Source organism: Oncorhynchus clarkii, chromosome 3, assembly GCF_045791955.1.
Source record: "Oncorhynchus clarkii lewisi isolate Uvic-CL-2024 chromosome 3, UVic_Ocla_1.0, whole genome shotgun sequence".
NCBI classification, from domain to species: domain Eukaryota; kingdom Metazoa; phylum Chordata; class Actinopteri; order Salmoniformes; family Salmonidae; genus Oncorhynchus; species Oncorhynchus clarkii.
Window position 1 is genome coordinate 30,915,817 of NC_092149.1, and position 19,533 is coordinate 30,935,349.

Consider the following 19,533-nt stretch of genomic DNA (forward strand, 5'->3'; position numbering starts at 1 on the left):
CGCAAGCACACACACACACACACACGCACGCACGCACGCGCACCCCTCAGGGCCTCCAGGGAAGCGCCAAGGCCATAATCAAACCTGTCTGGTGAGGGTGATGATGACTGGCTGTCTGGGCCTGGCAGATCTACAGACCCCCATTTAGTTGGAACTGTGTTAGTTCTCCTATTCAGCTCTGTAAAACAGTGAATAACTGTGAAAAATTGGCCTAGCTCTGCGATGTGGTGGCGATGGTCTCCATATCTGGCTAGAGTAAAACTCCGACATAACAAATGTCTATGACAGTGATTTCAGTCAGACGCACTCTGGTAGACCATGAGCAGGGATGCGTAGGTTACTTTCTAAATGTAATCCGTTACAAGTTACAAGTCCAAAATTGTAATCAGTAACATTACTTTTGGATTACCCAAACTCAGTAACGTAATCTGATTACATTCAGTTACTTTTAGATTACTTCCCCTTAAGAGGCATTAGAAGACAAAAATGTATGTTACCAATTGAACAACATCTATTGCAGGATAAATCAATGTTAAAGTTTATATAGCTGGCCATACATGGATGCTAAACTTTACTTTATGGATTGGTTATGTAGGCTTCTTCTAACCCATCGCTTTCGACTCCATATAATAATACCATTAAATTATATCTTTACATTAAAAACCAAAGTCTATCAGAATTCCAGTCATTGCAATAAATGTTATACCCCCTGATCTTCAAGAATAGGACTTGGAAATATGGAAGTATAGATTAGCCAAATTGTTTGACCCCAAAACTAAGGACTCTGTTGTTTATGATTTTGTTGTCACGGAGGACTGATTTGGCTCATTGAGTTGAGTTGAAATATAAATGCTGCGCTCATAGAATGGCATGCTTTGCCAAAAGTGTGCAAAGCTGTTATCAAGGCAAAAAGTGGCTACTTTGAAGAATCTAAAATATAACACTGTTTAACACTTTTTTGGTTACTACATGATTCCTTGCGATATTTCATAGTTTTGATGTCTTCACTATTATTCTACAATGTAGAAAATAGTAAAACTAAAGAAAAATCCTTGAATAGGTGGGTGTGTCCAAACTTAGTACGGTGTGTCCAAACTTTTGACTGGTACTGTATATATAATTTATAAATCCAAAAATAGATGTAGAAACTACAGATTGCCCCTTTAAGTCTATCAAAAGTGTGCAAGTTTGAACATGAGTCCATTAGGCCTATGGATTTCATTAGGCCTAATCCGTTACTCCCCAACCCTGAGACTGGAACCATGAGGCTAAAGGAGGGAGAGGGTAAGCCAAGGTGTCTAGATCAGAAACACTGATTACCAAATAACACATGTTCAAACTTGCACACTTTTGATAGACTTAATATATTTTGTTAACAAAGTGATAAAGATCAGTGATCACACCTCTTTTACAAAATAAAAATATGTTTATTGCCTGTGCAACTGTTTTACGCTAAATGTATCGTGACTCTTCAGATCACGGTGTGCTACAGCAGTGTTTTCCAACCCTGGTCCTCCAGTACCCCCAACAGTACACTTTGTATTATTTTATTTTTAACCCCCTTTTTCTCCCCAATTTTGTGATTACGAGCTTGTCTTATCGCTGCAACTCCCCAACAGGCTCAGAAGAGGCGAATGTCGAGTCATGCATCCTCCGAAACATGACCCACCAAGACAAGCTTCTTAACACCTGCCCGGAACCCAGCTGCACCAATGTGTCGGAGGAAACAACGTTTAACTGACGACAGAGGTCAGCCTGCAGCCACCCAGCCCACCACAAGGAGTCACTAGAGCGCAATGAGAACAGAACACATTTTTATTGTGACCCTGGACAAGCACACCTGATTCAACTTGTCAACTAATCATCAAGCCTCAATGAGTTGAGTGAGGTGCATTTGTCATGGGCTACAATGAAAATGTGTTCTGTTGGGGATATTCTAGGACGAGGGTTGGGAAGCGCTGTGCTACAGCAAATACCACCATGGAAGGGAGCTCAATGAGAGTCCCTTGTGGAGAATGAACAAACTACAACTCTATAAAGAGCTCATGCTGTACCATGATCATCCACCAGGTGTCCCTATATTGTCAGAGATGAACAATAATGTAAATCTGAGTACACCAATTTTTCTGATTAGTGTCTAGTCCGCAGACAATCAACTAATGAACTGAAAGACAAGCAAATCACATATAGAAAATGTTTGAACACAAAGACGAGTCATCATATTATGATAAAACCTTCCCTCTGAAACAAGGTAAATACATATTTTTTTAACAAGATATTCCCTCTCATGTCTAGAAGCATGCAGAGTGGCGTGATCCTGACTATCCCTGAGGCAGCTTCCATCAACAGTCGGTATTCCACTACATTTTGGAGGATGTAAAATGTTGGAAATCGGATCCGCCCTGGAAGTGTAAATGGCATATACAAAGCAACAACAAAACCAATCGCTCTCCACCTCGGTACGGTTGCTATGGAATGTGCCGGGATCAAGAGTAAAAAGCCCTTTGATGTTGAGACTTTCTTCCACTCCTGTGAGAAAAACATTAACCTGAGGGAATCCTTGTTCTCTCTCTGGGATTCTCTCTCTTTCACAAACACACACATTCTCACAAGCACACACACATACTGTAGCCAATGTGTAGCCTACTCGTTCGTTCACACACACACACACACGCAGGTTTGAGCGATGGCTGACAGAGTAGGGGGAAACAAAGTTACACTACTAACCTGGGTTCTGTATACCTTTGTACTATGCCTCACTTAAAGACTTACAGTAGGATGATAGACTATTGCCTTGGGCTCCCTCTTACTGTGTATGATTAGTCCATGCAGCTTCACAGTTACTGTGAAGAAGCTGGAGCTTCAATAGGACTAAGCTGCTTCATTATGGGCTCAACTGATGTGTGGGGTCTCAGACAAAGCAATTACACTTGTCCCTATCACGATCTGTATATTTACCAGGAACACTGAAGTAAGGTCTGTGCTTCTGTATCCGTTTGAATGGAATAGGCACCCGTCGGGATTGTGTCATTGTAATGCCATAGGGACATTCTCTACAAAATGGTCAATACAGTACTGAAACCAACAGGAGATGTCCGGGGTGGTCTGCGAACCCCACAATGTTGCGGTCATAGCATAATCAAAACAAAGACAATTCATGTGATGGCTAAAACGAAAAGAAAAGTCATTTTTACTGAAAGCAATATTTTAATAACATTTCAATGTGCCACTCATTTTATACCTCCACTCAAACATGGCAGTACAAAATCACACATGTATACAGTAATGCCAACTCATCTCCTCCATTCAGCAGCACCTTCATCCAGTGATCTAGAGACCATTCCACATAAAAAAAACTATAGTATACTATGGTATATATACTATAGTATTAAGTGCAGTGTTTTTGCAGACTTTACTGTAGTGTTTACTGTAGTATACTGTTGTAATCTGTAGTATTTACAGGTAACTATAGCATAAATACTGTAGTAATAGAAAACTATAGTATATACTATAGTAATTAATGTAGCGTTTTACAGTAGTATTTACTGTTGTGTTATTGCAAACTGTAGTATTTACTGTAGTATTTACTGTAGTGTTCTTGCGGACATTACTGTAGTATTTACTATGGTGTTTTTGCTTTATTATCTTTGACATAGAAGTGGAGGCTTTCTCCTTCAGGAAACCAGTGGAGAAATACTAAGAGAGCTAATTTTCTATAACCTCTAGGTAGGTAGGACTGGGGTCTGAATGGATAGTTCAGAGCTTCTGCTCTTTTCTATAACCTGTAGGTAGGTAGGACTGGGGTCTGAATGGATAGTTCAGAGCTTCTGCTCTGTCAATAACTTGTGGGGAACACATTGATGGGTGGTACAAATTGGGATATGAGGGAGGGTAATGCTGTAGTATTTACTCTAGTTAAAAAAGTATAGTGTTTTTGCGGACATTACTGTAGTATTTACTATAGTATTCTACAGCATTCTATAGTAAGTACATCACATGATCGAGGGATACTACAGTGTGTAGTATATTATACTGGAGTTTACTACAGAATTATTTAGTAAGTACTGTAGTATTCTATAGTAAACTGTAGTATGGACTATAGACAGTCTCACACACTTGCAAAGCAAACTGTCTCCATATACACCCCTGTCTCATGTTAAACTCTTCCCTATCACACGGTTCCTTTTTCTCGTGCAGTTCATGTCATACACAGAGTTTGAAGGCTCAGAGTGTTTCTCAAACACACACCTTGTGGCAAAGTCATAGGTGGGTAGTAGTGATAAGGGTGGTCCAAGACGAGGCTGGACGAAGTGGTCTGCTCTTCCGGGTTGACTCACGCCTGGAGCAGCTGTCCTGTAAGGGCGGGGCTTCTGTCCCAGATCAGAGCACATGACATCTGGGCCACCCTCTCCACTGACCGCCCCAAAGTGTAGCTTCCTGCAGCATGCACATACATACAGAGAGACACAGTTAGGATCCTTAGTGCATACAGACACACAGAGAGATTATTTTTGGATCGTCTGCATAATCTGATCCACAGACAGACAGACTGTGCTGCTGCATATCCTGATCTATCAAACCAATCACAGTGGGGAGGATCTCCTTCGCACAAGTTTGACTGATCAAATACAATACACATCTCTTTGAGCTCCTTTAGAACATACAAAAACAGTACAATCCACCAAGTATACCCATGGGTGTTCAGACACACACAACCTGCTGGGATCACACCAGAAGCCTTGTGATTGACAGATACCGTGTCTTACACAGAACCTCGCATGTCGAGTCCATTGTCTCTTAGGAGGATTCCTCCCTGGAAAAGCAGCCCTTCTCACGTTCTCCGGTGTTGTAATGCCTAGTGCATGTCCATAAAATCAGCCAAACAAACATCTGAATTCTCCTAAATCGAATTTAGTTAAGAATTACCATTTGCAGGGTGGGTGGGGAAATTATCGTTGCCCACATGTGATTCGATAGCGAGTTCAATCAACAGACGGAAGCAATTTGAAATGGGAGAACTTCGAAATTAAACCTCTATATGATTTTTTTCAAATGTGCGTTTCTGAATCACAGGTCCCGTTGCACTCGTAAGCCCGAGTGAGGGCATTCTTTACAGTTTACAGTGCATGATATTGGACAGATCTACAGCAAACCACACTTTCAACTACAGACGGAATGTGTGTGTGTGTTTCTGATCTAACAGGCTAGGGTCCCACTGCTTTTAAAGGCAGACTCTACTGTTGTGGTCGTTTGCTTTCGTGATTCCTCTGTGCCTTGTGTGTTTTTTCCAGGCTGCGAATGCCTTTTGTAATCGTCTTTCACTCCCTTCTCCATTCCTGACATCAGTGAGTGACTCCCGGTTTGGGTTAGTACTTGCTTGATGAGGCCTCAGCATTGGGACAGGGCTGGTTTCTGTCTTTCAGACAGAGCAGTGTTTAGAAAACTATGGCGCTGCCGTCCTGTTCCACCACTGATCTGAGGGGATCTCTCGACATGTACTCTACTCTATACTCAGCCTGGTCAATTTCACATTGGACCTCATGGGTTTGAATATCAGCCTAGTCACAAAGCATTGGAAACTGTGATGAAATGAGATTTCATTAAATGCTTACGTTCTCCACATGTTTGAATTTATTTGAATGATTGTTAGAGTGACTACTCGTTCGTGAACCTATAGTGCTTATTCTATTGCTACGGTGTCCATATAAGGACAGCCTCAGAGTCACAAGGAGTTAGTGTCTGTGTAACAGTACTCGTCTTGCGTTGTGTACAATCAGTCATCGACACGGAACTCCAACATGTAGCACCAGTCATGTAGCTTTATTCTGATAAGAACGACACAAAATTGCACGTCATGCAATGCACGTCTCACCAGCCAACTCTGCACTCACGCACGCTGGTTTGGTGCTTGTTCACTGGGGTAGTTACCAAAATAATACAATTACAATATACAATATAATATATTTAACAATGTACCTGATAAGAACGACACAAAATTGCACGTCATGCAATGCACGTCTCACCAGCCAACTCTGCACTCACGCACTGTACAAAATATATGAACCCCCCCACCAGACACACAGTAAGTTGCTAGCTAATACTGGCGGGAATTCTCTACAACAAAATGCACAACAAATATTCTCCAAAAACCGCTGCATCTTATCGAATAACATTTACAAACAATTTGATATAAATTGTACATTTAAATTATCACTTGCGAGTATAAAAATCACTTTTGATGTACAGTGCTTTGCAACCAACAACTTACCGCTGGTTTGGTGCTTGTTCACTGGGACGATTCTAACTGGAACATCCCCCCTCGTAAGCAAGCTACGCAAACCAGCCAATAAGATGCCATGTTGAGTAGGTGAAGGCAAAACAAACTCAAACCAAAAACCCATTGGCTTAACAATAAAGTGGCAAGGGGAATCACCAATATAACCCTGTTACATCTGCACTCATCTCCCAGTGGAATGACGTGTAATTGGATTGCTGCTTGATTTCATTGTGTAAAATTATAATAGAAACATTTCTAATTCAGCCCCTCCTGGGTATTATTCAGATGCAACGTTATCAGTAACTAGACCTAAGGTGTTCAGAGCAGTGAGCGTGGAATCAGGCCTGACCGTGGTTAATGTGACTGAGCACTGGGATCCAGAACTCCTGGAGTAACTCCCTAATCAGAACCAGTGTTGGGGAGTCAGATGACAAGCATTTTCCACACCAAGAGGGGATCCGAGGCTACAACTGCTGCTAGACGGATCAGCAATAATCTATTGATTAAAGCAACACAAAGTCATAATGGAGTCAAAATATGGTAGCTTTGAGCAGGCTCCAGGAGTATTTCATTTCAGCTTTTCCTGTGTTTGCCTATTATGTTTTTCTATTTACATTTGGCCCTGGTTTTAAGAAATCAGAAAAGCTCAGGGAATGGAAAAAAAATGGTCTCTCCTGTTTTTCTTTAAGATGTACCAACGTCATTGTTCTTTTACTTAAAGGGATACTTCGGGATTTTGGCAATTAAGCACGTTATCTATTTGAACTCACTTGAACTCATGGACACCATTTTTATGTCTCTGCTTCCAGTATGAAGGAAGTTGGAGGCAATTTCGCGCGCCAATTCTAACTAGCATTAGCGCAATGACTGGAGGTCTATGGTATCTACTAGCATGCTAGCAGTTACCATAGACGATCAGTCATTGCGCTAACGCCAGTTGGCAACTTCCATCAAAATGTATGCAGACATAAAAATGGTATCCATGAGTTGATCTGACTCTGGGAAAGTAGATAAAGGGCTTCATTGCCCAAATCCTGAAGTACCCCTTTAATTACGAGTACTTGGCAATGCAGCCTGGTATCATAGACTAGATGTGACATAGTAAACGTCATTCCGTGGGACTCAAATTCGTAAGATATGTTACGTTTGGTATGGTTACTTAAGGCAAAAGCTAAAGTAGGGTGGTTGGTCAGGGAGGATGGGGAGATACAACGCCTAGCAACCAATAAGCATGTTAGCTAACCCTAAGCATTTTAGCTAATTCTTTCCCTAACCTTAACCCTTTAACCTAACGCCTAAACTTAACCCTAACCCCTAGCCAATCTATCCAAAGTTAGCCACCTAGTTAGAATTTGTAACATATCATATGTTTTGCAAATTCGTAACCTATTTTTTATTTTACCTTTATTTAACTAGGCAAGTCAGTTAAGAACAAATTCTTATTTTCAATGACTAGGAACAGTGGGTTAACTGCCTGTTCAGGGGCAGAACGACAGATTTGTACCTTGTCAGCTCGGGGATATGAACTTGCAACCTTTCGGTTACTAGTCCAACGCTCTAACCACTAGGCTACCCTGCCGCCCCTATTGTACATTTAGAAAAATTCGTAATATATAATAGGAATTGTAATTCGTAACATACCATACGAAATGGATGATGGACCAAAATGGATGATGGATGATGGACCAATTAATACATACCATACCATACCATAACATACTAAATGGAGTGTCTCAGAATTACATACATAATAATATGAAATGCTCTGAGACCAGGTTGGGCAATGAGGATGGGGGCCAATACATCTGTGAACAGTCAACAGAATATGGCAGCAAAACGCACTCTTTTACCCTAACTTTGACTGGATATTCCTCCATTACAGAAATACACGTTGGTTTGTCAGAGGCTGGGAGGCAAAGCTTTGCGAGAAATCAAAGCATTCCAGGAAATCTGATTGCAACTCTTCCCCTTTATTTTCACTGTAAGTAATGACCAATACATTCTTTCTTTTTTTCTCTCTCAAACTGCCTTCAATCTAATTCAGAAAAATAACTTATTGACACAAAGGCCATGGCAATCAGTTCATCACACGGAATCGATTCCAGAATGTTCCATGTGTTTGAGGCATTTAGTGAACTATGAGGATGATAAATGTTATGAACATGTTCATTAGTCCATTATTTACCACCCAAGTGCATTGTCAAAGAGAAAGTCTGGGAAAGCTTTAAGAGTATAGGGCCGTGTCGTGGGCTCATTTGAGACAGCTACAATCTCAGCCCTTCTAACCACCAAGCTAATGATCACTCCCCTTAACGAGGTCTGTTTGGTTATGAGCGCAGCATGACAAGCCTAACTGCTGGAAAATGAAAAAGAGAGGAATAAAAAAAGAGAGGAATCGAGAGAAAGCGACTGGAGATCACCAAGGAGGATCAACATTTTAAGATCCGTCTAAGCCTTTGCGTTGAATTATTTCCACTTGGAAAATACATGCCTCTAAAATATGAATCATACTTCATAACAACGCATTATTAAATCAACTAGTCGCTCTTTGGTACATGAGCAAGAATTGAGTCCCTTTGAAGTCACTGCAGCTTTGAGTGGACACAACTGTCGCTGGCTGTTGCCAACTTGAGCAATCGGGGGAGAAGGGCCTGGTCAGGGAGGTGACCAGGAACCCGATGGTCAACCTGGCCCGATGGTCACTCAGAGTTCCAGAGTTCCTCTGTGGAGATGGGAAAACCTTCCAGGAGGAGAACCATCTCTGCAGCACTCCACCAACCAGGCCTTTATGTTAGAATGGCTAGACGAAAGCTACTCCTCAGTAAAAGGCACGACAGACCGCTTGGAGTTTGCACCTAAAGGACTCTAAGACCATGAGAAACAAGATTCTCTGGTCTGATGAAACCAATATTTAACCCTTTGGCCTGAATGCCAAGCATCACGTCTGGAGGAAACCTGGCACCATTCCTACGGTGAAGCATGGTGGGGGAAGCATCATGCTGTGGGGATGTTTTTCAGCGACAGGGACTGCGAGACTAGACTAGCCCGAGTGAAAGATGAATGGACCAAAGTACAGAGAGATCCTTGATGAAAACCTGCTCCAGAGGGCTCAGGACCTCAGAACGGGGCGAAGATTCACCTTCCAACAGCACAACAACCCTAAACACCCAGCCAAGACAACGCAGCAGTGGCTTCGGGACAAGTCTCTGAATGTCCTTGAGTGGCAAAGCAAGAGCCCGGACTTGAACCCGATCTAAAATCCTGAAAATAGCTGTGCAGCGATGCTCACCATCCAACCTGGTAGAGCTTGAGAGGATCTGCAGAGAAGAATGGGAGAAACTCCCCAAATACAGATGTGCCAAGCTTGTAGCATCGTACCCAAGAAGACTCGAGACTGTAATCGCTGCCAAAGGTGCTTCAACAAAGTACTGAGTAAAGGGTCTGAATACTTAAGTAAATGTGATATTTCAGCTTTTATTTGTAATAAATTTGCTAAAAATTCTAAAAACCAGTTTTTGCTTTGTCATTATGGGGTATTGTCTGTAGATTGATGAGAAAAAAAACCTGATTTAATCCATTTTAGAATAAGGCTGTAACGTAACATCATGTGGAAAAAGTGAAGGGGTCTGAATACTTTCTGAATGCACTGTATAAATGGTTTCAAATTGAAATGTAGGCCTATCCGATGACAGAAAGAGGAAACGAGGCATAAATAATGTCAGTACACTCAAGGAACCGCAGCTCACTCAAAATACTCTGGATGGGCTTGACAGACATGGCGGGTACCTCTCCTGACCCTAGCTCACCCACTAAACTTTTCTGTCATTGGCAGAGTCTCTGTCTGTTCTGTGCTCCCCTCTTCTCTTCTTTCCACTGCTGGCGCTCCAGGATCCATAAACCCCTCTCCCTAATGAGGCCCTATCTGGCCCATTGTTACGAACACATTCACTCAAGTCACACACGCACACTCAACAGGTAGTCCCTGTATATAGCCATGTTATTTTCCACTCCCTGTATATAGCCATGCTATTTTTTACTCGTAATTGCTATTCACTGTGTATTTATTCCTCGTGTCACTATTTCTATTCGGAAGGGTCCGTAAGTAAGAATTTCACTGTTAGTCGACACCTGTTGTTTACGAAGCATGTGACGAATAACATGTGATTTGATTCACTTGCTGTGAGAGAGGGAATCTGAAACGAGGGGGGATTTTCATTTCTCCATGTCTTTAGCAGCAAGTAGTCTAGTCAGACCCAATAACATGTCCTCTAGAGCCGAGGTGGTTTTCCATTGGCTCTCAGTCTCACCATGTCTTCCAGAGGTTTAATATGGATGGGGAAAACAGTTGGTTGGGGTGCAACACCACACACAAAGAGGCCTACAGTATCTCTGAGGCATAGAGGAGAGCTGAGACATTTAGAATAGAAAAACACCTGACTTGGAGTAAAATTAAGTATTATAAAACAGGTAGTTTGGATTCTGGATGCTGATTGGCTGAAACGGCATAAATGTAATGATTGCATTGTAATCGATGCATGTCAAATGGCTGCTCTAAATATGTGTGCCAATAAATACGTATACACACTAGGTATAGTTCCCACCTGTGTTGTGGGATACAATGAAAAATGTCCCTACACATGTATCTGATACCTGGTGCTTTCACAACAAGGGTATGTCCATTTTTGGGACATTTCATATTAACTAGGAAATATGAAATGAACCCAAATGAGCTTGACAAATGCAGCACTAGACTAAAACCACAGAACACTTTGATAATGGAATATATTTCACCAATATTAGACATGGGGTAACCTCACTTTCCATTTATCATTCAATTTGATCATTTAATCACAGCCTTTCATCTAGAAAATCTCCCAGACAAAAGTCCATCACTTGCACATATTAATGGGAAAAGTGTCACAAGTCATACAGCATATGCCATATGTAATCCAAGAGCAGAACACACAGTTACACGCATATAAAAGTTACTCCTCTACATCAGTCATCCACATCTCCTATTTTAATACCTAATACATGCCCTTTCTATGTGGACGTGTTCACTTCAAAGTGCATCGACAAATTAACTTAGAATAGGTATCAAAAGTTAGTGACATATGGGATAAACACAAATGCTCTCTCGCACGCACACACTAGCCTTGTTATTCCAAACTGAAACCACACGTTTCCAGAATGGAACTCCAAATCATTACGGAGTCTATTTTTGCATACTGTTTAAGAGGAGGATTTTGACAGGAGTAAAACTATATGTCTTTGAAAGAGGAGAAAACATCAGCAGACCACACAATAAGCAATCCTTTGCGTACTAGCTAACTTTACTTTTAAATGCCACAGATGGGATCAACCTTTCCATCATGGAAGCAGAGCTGTGTATAGCAGTCCACCGCCACACATGAAGGGGCTCTTTGAAGCTTTGGTTTTTTTTAGCAATTAGGAGTTTTAACAGTGACAATTTGCACGCCTCTGTCATTTTGAGATCTCAAGCCCTGAGGACTAGCTACCGAGGGCTCCCACTTCTGTTCCCTTCATGGATTGCCAGTGGAGCTGGAGTCCTCAGTAAAAACAGCTCATGGAAAAGCTTTCAGTAGCGCCGGGCCAAGTGCACTGCAAAGAGCTGTTAGAATCACACTACCCAGCGGAGAAATCGGCCAAGCGGTCTATTGAGACATACCGACAAATGTTTTGGACGTAGTGTAATTGTTTTCCTATACTTGTACCGTTAGCCACGAGGGCAGTATCAGTTTCTGTGGGCAGTTTCAAACTCTTCCATGAGCGGCTCCCCCCTTGCTAAAAAAAAAAACGAAGAAAATTAGCGTCTTGTTTATTATCATCTAAAATAAGCTGAAATAAGAAAAAGCAGTATAAGAAGCTCTCCCCAAATGACCTATGAGGGGAGTCCCACTGGTTTAAAAGGATTGTGTTTCAGCCTTCTGCCAGCATGTACTTTTGTGGGTATTGAGGACCTACGGCCCCCTCCACTCTCATTCCAGGGGGAGGCGGTCGCTAGGGGCTAAACACACAGAGGGGGATAGCAGGTCTGGTTAATGTCCGGTTCAGAGACTTGATATGAGCCCAAACGTAACACCCAACATTTGGGGTAACTTCATCCAAAGTACGGCCTACTTGGGCCATGCTAAGTTAGGAGGACCCAACTCAACAGTTAAAGCATTGACTTGGGATTAGTGATTCGGGCCAAAGGGTCTGGAAGTGAGATAATGTGACAGGCCGCTGGTCAATGATTTTAGGGTGAGGCGCTGAACTTGGCAAAGTGCCCGAATGTCTGTATTTGGGATGACCTTGTCCTTCCTATTCTGCCGCACTTCATTTGTAAATGACACGTATTGCATGAGCATGCTTAAGTGTGCCGATATTTATCCTCCTCCATTTGTGTGGAACTTTTGTGAGTCTCCTCAGACTTTCCAGCCAAGGAAAACCGCACTTGTATTGATACATAGCTGCTTCTTAGACCCCATTGACACGACAATTGTTGTTGCACAAACCGCTCACAGTACAGTGAGAAACCCCTTTCAAAGTCAGTTTCCAAAATATCCTGACAACTACAGCATGTATAGACTTCCCTTTGACTAATCAAACAACAAACCCAGTCAAAATGGGACACAGAGCATTTCAGCAAAGAAAATAAAGGAAGTTTGTGTTTCCATAGGGTCTTTTCAGAATGAATGCTGTGTTATTTCAACAAGCTCTAGTGAGTGATGACTTGAATTTGGCCCACCGGCAGACATACGTCTAACAGTAACCAGGACATTGACTCTTTAGTCATAGAGGCATGAAGACATGGGGAGGATGTACGCACTGGGACATACCAAACTCCACTCACTCACACACCTCATCATAGTAGAAAGTCCCCACATTACAGATAAACATGACACGGTCTGTATCGTAGGACATCTCAGGTCAAAGACAGGTACTGGTATTTTGCTCACTGACACACCCAGACATCCCAGACATGACACACCCTGGACTTAAACACAGTACATCCTGGTCACGGCTTAGTGTCCTCACTTCCACTCCAAACACGGAGGTAGAATGTAATCGCAGACATATCTCCCATAAGCCAGGCATACAAACACCGGTGCAACAATGTGTTTCTACACTTCTGTCAAAACAACCGCATCTCACAGACTAAACAACGAGGGGATATGCAGGCCGTGCGGCCTACCAGACGATGAGCGTGAGACTGAGTGGGCAAGCAATGGGCCGTGCAATTGATATCAAAACACTTCACTAAAAATACCAATAGGTGTTTGAGACAGACGCATTACTGATCTAAATCAAATCTAAACATATGGAATTAGATTCTATTATCATCACCTTCAAAGATATCTGTAGGTAATGATGTTCTAACATTGTAATCACACTCAAGGTTTACTGTGAGGATTTTCCACATCCCAAAACACACAATACCATATCACAGTGAGGCCTTTCCCCCCAATGTGAAGGGTTAACACTACTCAAAGTAGCCTTAAAAAGAGCCTGTAAAGCAAAAGCGTAATCCTTCCAGTGCCATCTCTCTTATAACATTATAAACTATAGTACCTAGGTGTCTGACTAGACTGTAAACTCTCCTTCCAGACTCACATTAAGCATCTCCAATCCAAAGTTAAATCTAGAATCGGCTTCCTATTTCGCAACAAAGCCTCCTTCACTCATGCTGCCAAATGTACCCCCATAAAACGGACCATCCTACCGACCCTTGACTTCGGCGATGTCATTTACAAATTAGCCTCCAACACTCTACTCAGCAAATTGGATACAGTCTATCACACTGCCATCCGTTTTGTCACCAAAACCCCATATACTACCCACCACTGCGACCTGTATGCTCTCGTTGGCTGGTCCTCGCTACATACTCATCGCCAAACCCACTGGCTCCAGGTCATCTATAAGTCTTTGCTAGGTAAAGCTCCGCCTTATCTCAGCTCACTGGTCATCCCCAAAGCCAACACCTCCTTTGGCTGCCGTTCCTTCCAGTTCTCTGCTGCCAATGACTGGAACAAATTGCAAAAATCACTAAAGTTGGAGACTTATATCTCCCTCACTAACTTTAAGCGTCAGCTGTCAGAGCAGCTTACCGATCGCTGAAGCTGTACACAGTGTCACGTTCTGACCTTAGTTCCTTTGTTATGTCTTTGTTTTAGTATGGTCAGGGCGTGAGTTGGGTGGGTTGTCTAAGTTCCGTTTTCTATGTTGTGTTTTTGCGTTTGGCCTGGTATGGTTCTCAATCAGAGGCAGGCGTCGTTAGTTGTCTCTGATTGAGAATCATACTTAGGTAGTAGCCTTTTCCCACTTGTGTTTCGTGGGTGTTTATTTTCTGTCTAGTGTGTTTTGCACCTTACAGAACTGTTTCGGTTTCGTTTCTTTCTCTTTGTTATTTTGTTTAGTGTTCTGAGTTTAAATAGATATCATCATGAACACATACCATGCTGCGCTTTGGTCCTCACCTTCTTCCCACGGCAGCCGTTACACACAGCCCATCTATGAATAGCCCATCCATCCAACCAACTACCTAACTCATCCCCAAATTTGTTTTTGTTTTTCCGCTCTTTTGCACACCAGTATTTCTACTGGCACATCATCATCTGCACATATATCACTCCAATGTAAATTGCTAAATTGTAATTACTTCGCCACTATTGGCCTATTTATTGCCTTAACTCCTTACTTTATTTGCACACACTGTATACAGATTTTTCTATGATGTTATTGACTGTACGTTTGTGTGTAACTCGGTGTTGTTGTTTTTGTCGCACTGCTTTGCTTTATCTTGGCCAGGTCGTAGTTGTAAATGAGAACTTGTTCTCAACTGGCCTACCTGGTTAAATAAAGGTGAAATAAAAATAAAGACGTGTTAACTCTACCCGCAAATAATGTGGGTGGTCAATACTGTGGGTGGTCAATACTGTGGGTGGTCAATACTGTGGGTGGTCACAGTACACAAAGCGGTAAAATAAATTCACATATGAATACACTTTGGAGTTCTTTGCCTGAGTATATGTTTACAAACTAATTAAGAGAGACCTGGAATGTATTAATCCACTATAAGAAAATATCCTTTTGTTCGTAATAGTTCCCGTAGTTGGAATGCCGTTTCCCCGATTGGGACATGTAGAGTCTAAGTCAAGTCTTATCACAGAGTGAGAGAACCCATTGCTGGTCTTTTTAATCGACCAAATCAAAGCTGAGTAAACAGTGCTTTTGGTATGTCTAAGTCCTCCCCAGCCAAACTCCTGCGGTTGAGTTTCACACATACCGACACACATCTGGTGCACTCTGGGCACAAAAGATCAAGCTTGATATCCTGCAAGTCGCCTGGGTCCACATCTTCCCAAGGACCTATGGGCCCTGGTTCAAAAGTAGTGCACTATATAGAGGAAAGGGTGCGATTTGAGACTCAACCAGGGTGTTTCTTATCTCGGTTTCCACAGGGCTCCACCATAACAGTAACAGGCATCATTATGAGAAAACAAAGATAACTAATTAGGCTTATGACAGGGGAAAATACTGTGTGAATGAACGGCTGCATATTGGAACATAAATCTGATGCTAACCATTAGAAGATCTACAGAAGACTGGCCAAATCTGTCAGCGCTGTCGGATATGTTATTGAAGTAACACAAAACAGCTTTCACATTAGGGTTGAGTTTTTGCAAGCACTTGATTCACTTTATCTATGGTTCGTTCAGCCGTGCACTTTTCCTATGCAGTGCCTCAAATTATACAGTACACTTCTTCCAAACCCTGGTACATGACAGATTTCAAATCAACAGAGCGAACTATTCACATGTATTTGAATTACTGTTTTAATTCCAGTTTACATCATTCCTTGTATTTTCACCGTGTCAGTCCTTCTCTAACAAAGGTAAAATAGTGCTTACATCTGTCCTGTTTCACTGCATGTACAAGTAGGTAACTTGTACCAGGTTGAGGTTTGAAATGGAAATGTGTTTTTTTGCATATCCCAACTCCTCCTGAGACACCTTCATAGAGTGGGGTCACGGCCAGGGTTCAGCCATTATTCACGGCGACCCTGGAGCAATTTGGGTATGAAGCGATTAAGTGCCTTGCTCAAGGGCAGATTGACAGATTTTTCACCTTATCAGATCGGCTACCTGCCACCCCATATGGAAGTACTCTTGAAGGGTGCGCTACTCAAGGTCTATAACCCATCTTAGTTCACACAAATACACGTGGCATCTTATCCCAGGAAAACTGCTGAGCTGTGGTTGAGAGTGATTGGGAGCGTGCCCGAGACCGCAGTGGCGGTGGTCGTCCCTGCTCTCCCATGATCCCCTGTGACCTCGGCGAGGGTGCACATCCAGGTAAGACTATGAGAAGGGTGTACAGTTTCGCCTGCCTGCCATGCGGACGGTGGACCTAAACAGGGAAGAGAATAGAACTATAAAGCGTTCCCTTTTTCTTACTCTCGTTTTTCTTTCTTTTTTTCTTCTTTTCCAGGGGCTAATCTCTTCTCAGGTTTAAGGTATTCCTGGTCTGGGATCTTTGAGGAGAAGGAAACGCGGGGAGGGTAAACATCAGGGCTCTCACTGCAGGGATTAGAGCGCCCATATATCACTGTGACAACCCTCTTTTCATGCTGTGACAGGTTGCCAGGACCCTGGACTGGGGGGGGATCCGGTGACACTTCCTATCGCCGCGGCAGCCATTGATAGGGGATACGATCATAGTTTTCACACCGTAAGATTGGTTTACTGCACTAGAGCGTCTCCCAACTCTCACCACCGACAACTTCAGCCAACGGCTTAAATGGTCTGAGTGTTCAGTGTTCACACATCATGGCACACATGTCAGGTGTGCATCTTTGGTCAGGTTGAACAGCACCATCGCAACAGGTCTGTGGAGGGGCTTTGATCACAGATCTTTCCACAAAGGCGGCAGTTCATTGTCCATGACTCCATTTGTTCAGCTTGGGAGAAATCTTTACCTTAGGTAAACAGGAATGGTTCTGCCACGCTGCGTTCCAGCTGTGGGTGTTGCCTTGAATAACATGAAACCACAGTCATGGCTCCTTTCAGTAGATGAACTTTGGGTCCAAAAATACATTTTCTGAAGGCCAATGAGTTGGGGAAATTCATAATTTTTTTAAACTTAAAATGGAATGCATTTATTCATCTGTAAAGCTAAAATACTATGAAAGTTGCTATTAATATGTGCAAAGGTGTACTTATGTGGCAATCCATTCTACTGTAGATAAATATATCTCAAACCGCAGACATTCAGTTCACAATTATCCTGTACAGACTTCAGGGTGTGTCTTGTATTCCCCCGTATGATACATAACAGAAGCATTTCAATTATCTCTATTAAGTTCATCCCTACTTACTGTGGTTGACAACAACCATTCATTTAACACCAAGTGACCAAGTGAAAACATTTAAGGAGGAACAAGAGCTGTATGCTGTTAAGCAGGTCATTTTGGGGTCACATTAACTCATGCACAGACTAGGGCTGGGCGATATGGTCAAAATATCACATCATGGTATTTTTCACATTTTTGACGGTATTTGACGTTTTTGATTAATAAAAGTCCTACATTTGCTTTAAGAGTAGTGCGTGATCCTAGGGTGGCAACACACATATTCTACATTATTTCAAAGGTCAAAGTCTTTCTCCAGTCTGATTGTTTTATACTGTTCAATTCAACTTCAACCTAAAATAATTTCCTGCATTTCCATCAATTTCTGCCTTTCCTGCACTCATTTGAGATCATTTCCACACTGCCACGATATGGGCAAAAATACTAGGCCTTATTTTTAACCAAATGTTGCAATTGCGAATTAGATCAAAATACTTGGGTGAACTTTTGGAATCATGGAAATAGAATGTTTATTCTAATTCTATAGTTAGAATATAAATAATAATGTGCACTTTGAATACAGTGTTGACATGACAAGAAATGAAAATACCACGGAAGAGTTATTGTGACAGGGTAGGAACCAAAGTGATGTTCAGTGTTTCCTAGGGGACCCAATAATCTTTGGCTACATTAAATCTTTATTCATGTACCCAACATATTCATGCTTAGCCTATTCCTCTTTGATTTAGAAGATACTGTTGCACAAACAACATGCTGATTTAGGCCTCCACCAGCACTGGTATCAGGCTGTATTAGCTAGCTACATTTGCTCTGACTCAGTACTTTTATTAGCTAGCCACCTAACTAGCGATTAGCATTAGTGGTTAACACGATTTAGCTTAACTTGCTAAGAAAATACAAACTAGCTGTTGGCAGATGTAAGAAACACAAACTAATATTGTAATTATAGACCGCTTGTGGATTTATATTAAGATCAAAGTGGAAACAACATCATTGTTGCATGTGCTGCATTGACTATGCAGACAGAACGAAAGTGTCTCCTGGTCAAGCAACAACAAATGTGCTCCTTGAGTGACGGGGTGGGACTAGGTCTATGTGGAAAGCGGCATGGAGAGTGAGAGCAGTGGGATGACTCAAGTAAACTATACAAATGGACGTTACACACGGAGTATCACATTTAACAAACCAAACATTCAAATACTGTTATAGAAGGTAAAGTAAAAACCCAAACCAGTCCGTGCCCAAAAAAATGGTATACCACCCAGCCCTAACATAGACTACATTATATTTCTCCTTCTTCCCCTCTAAGGACCAAGTCGATACTGAGCAAAAACAGAGGATACAACCAGCCAGTAATAATCCTGAAACAACAACAACATTTAGTTTGGGGGGGGAGACTATGGAGAAATGCAAGGGGCCAAGAATAGATCCCTGCGGGGCCCCGCATGTAATATCAAAGCCATAGTCTCCTAATACAACAAAACATTGTCTCTCAGTAAGATATCAGTTAAACCAGTCCATTACTGGTCCTGATAAATATACTACATTGCATTCAGGTTGCAGAGTATACGAGTATACAATGGTGCAATACTGAAAATGTACTCCACTATCACCAGACACCAACAGGTAATTTTGCTTGCAACTTCCTCTTGCTGCATTAGGGGATCTACACTACCAAATTTGCCTTGATGACAGCTTTGCACACTCTTGGCATTCTCTCAACAAGCTTCATGAGATAGTCACCTGGAATGCAATTCAATTAACAGGTGTGCCTTCTTAAAAGTTAATTTGTGGAATTTCTTTCCTTCATAATGCATTTGAGACCAAGTCCATATTGTCAAGAGCAGCTCAAATAAGTAAAGAGAAACGATAGTCCATCATT

At 42.0% G+C, this 19,533-nt stretch overlaps 1 pseudogene; it reads right to left on the reverse strand.

Moving 5' to 3' along the window:
* Nucleotides 1–4,099: 4,099 nt before the first annotated feature.
* The window catches only part of LOC139405899 (D-ribitol-5-phosphate cytidylyltransferase-like), a 34,471-nt pseudogene continuing 19,037 nt past the window's right edge, over nucleotides 4,100–19,533 (reverse strand).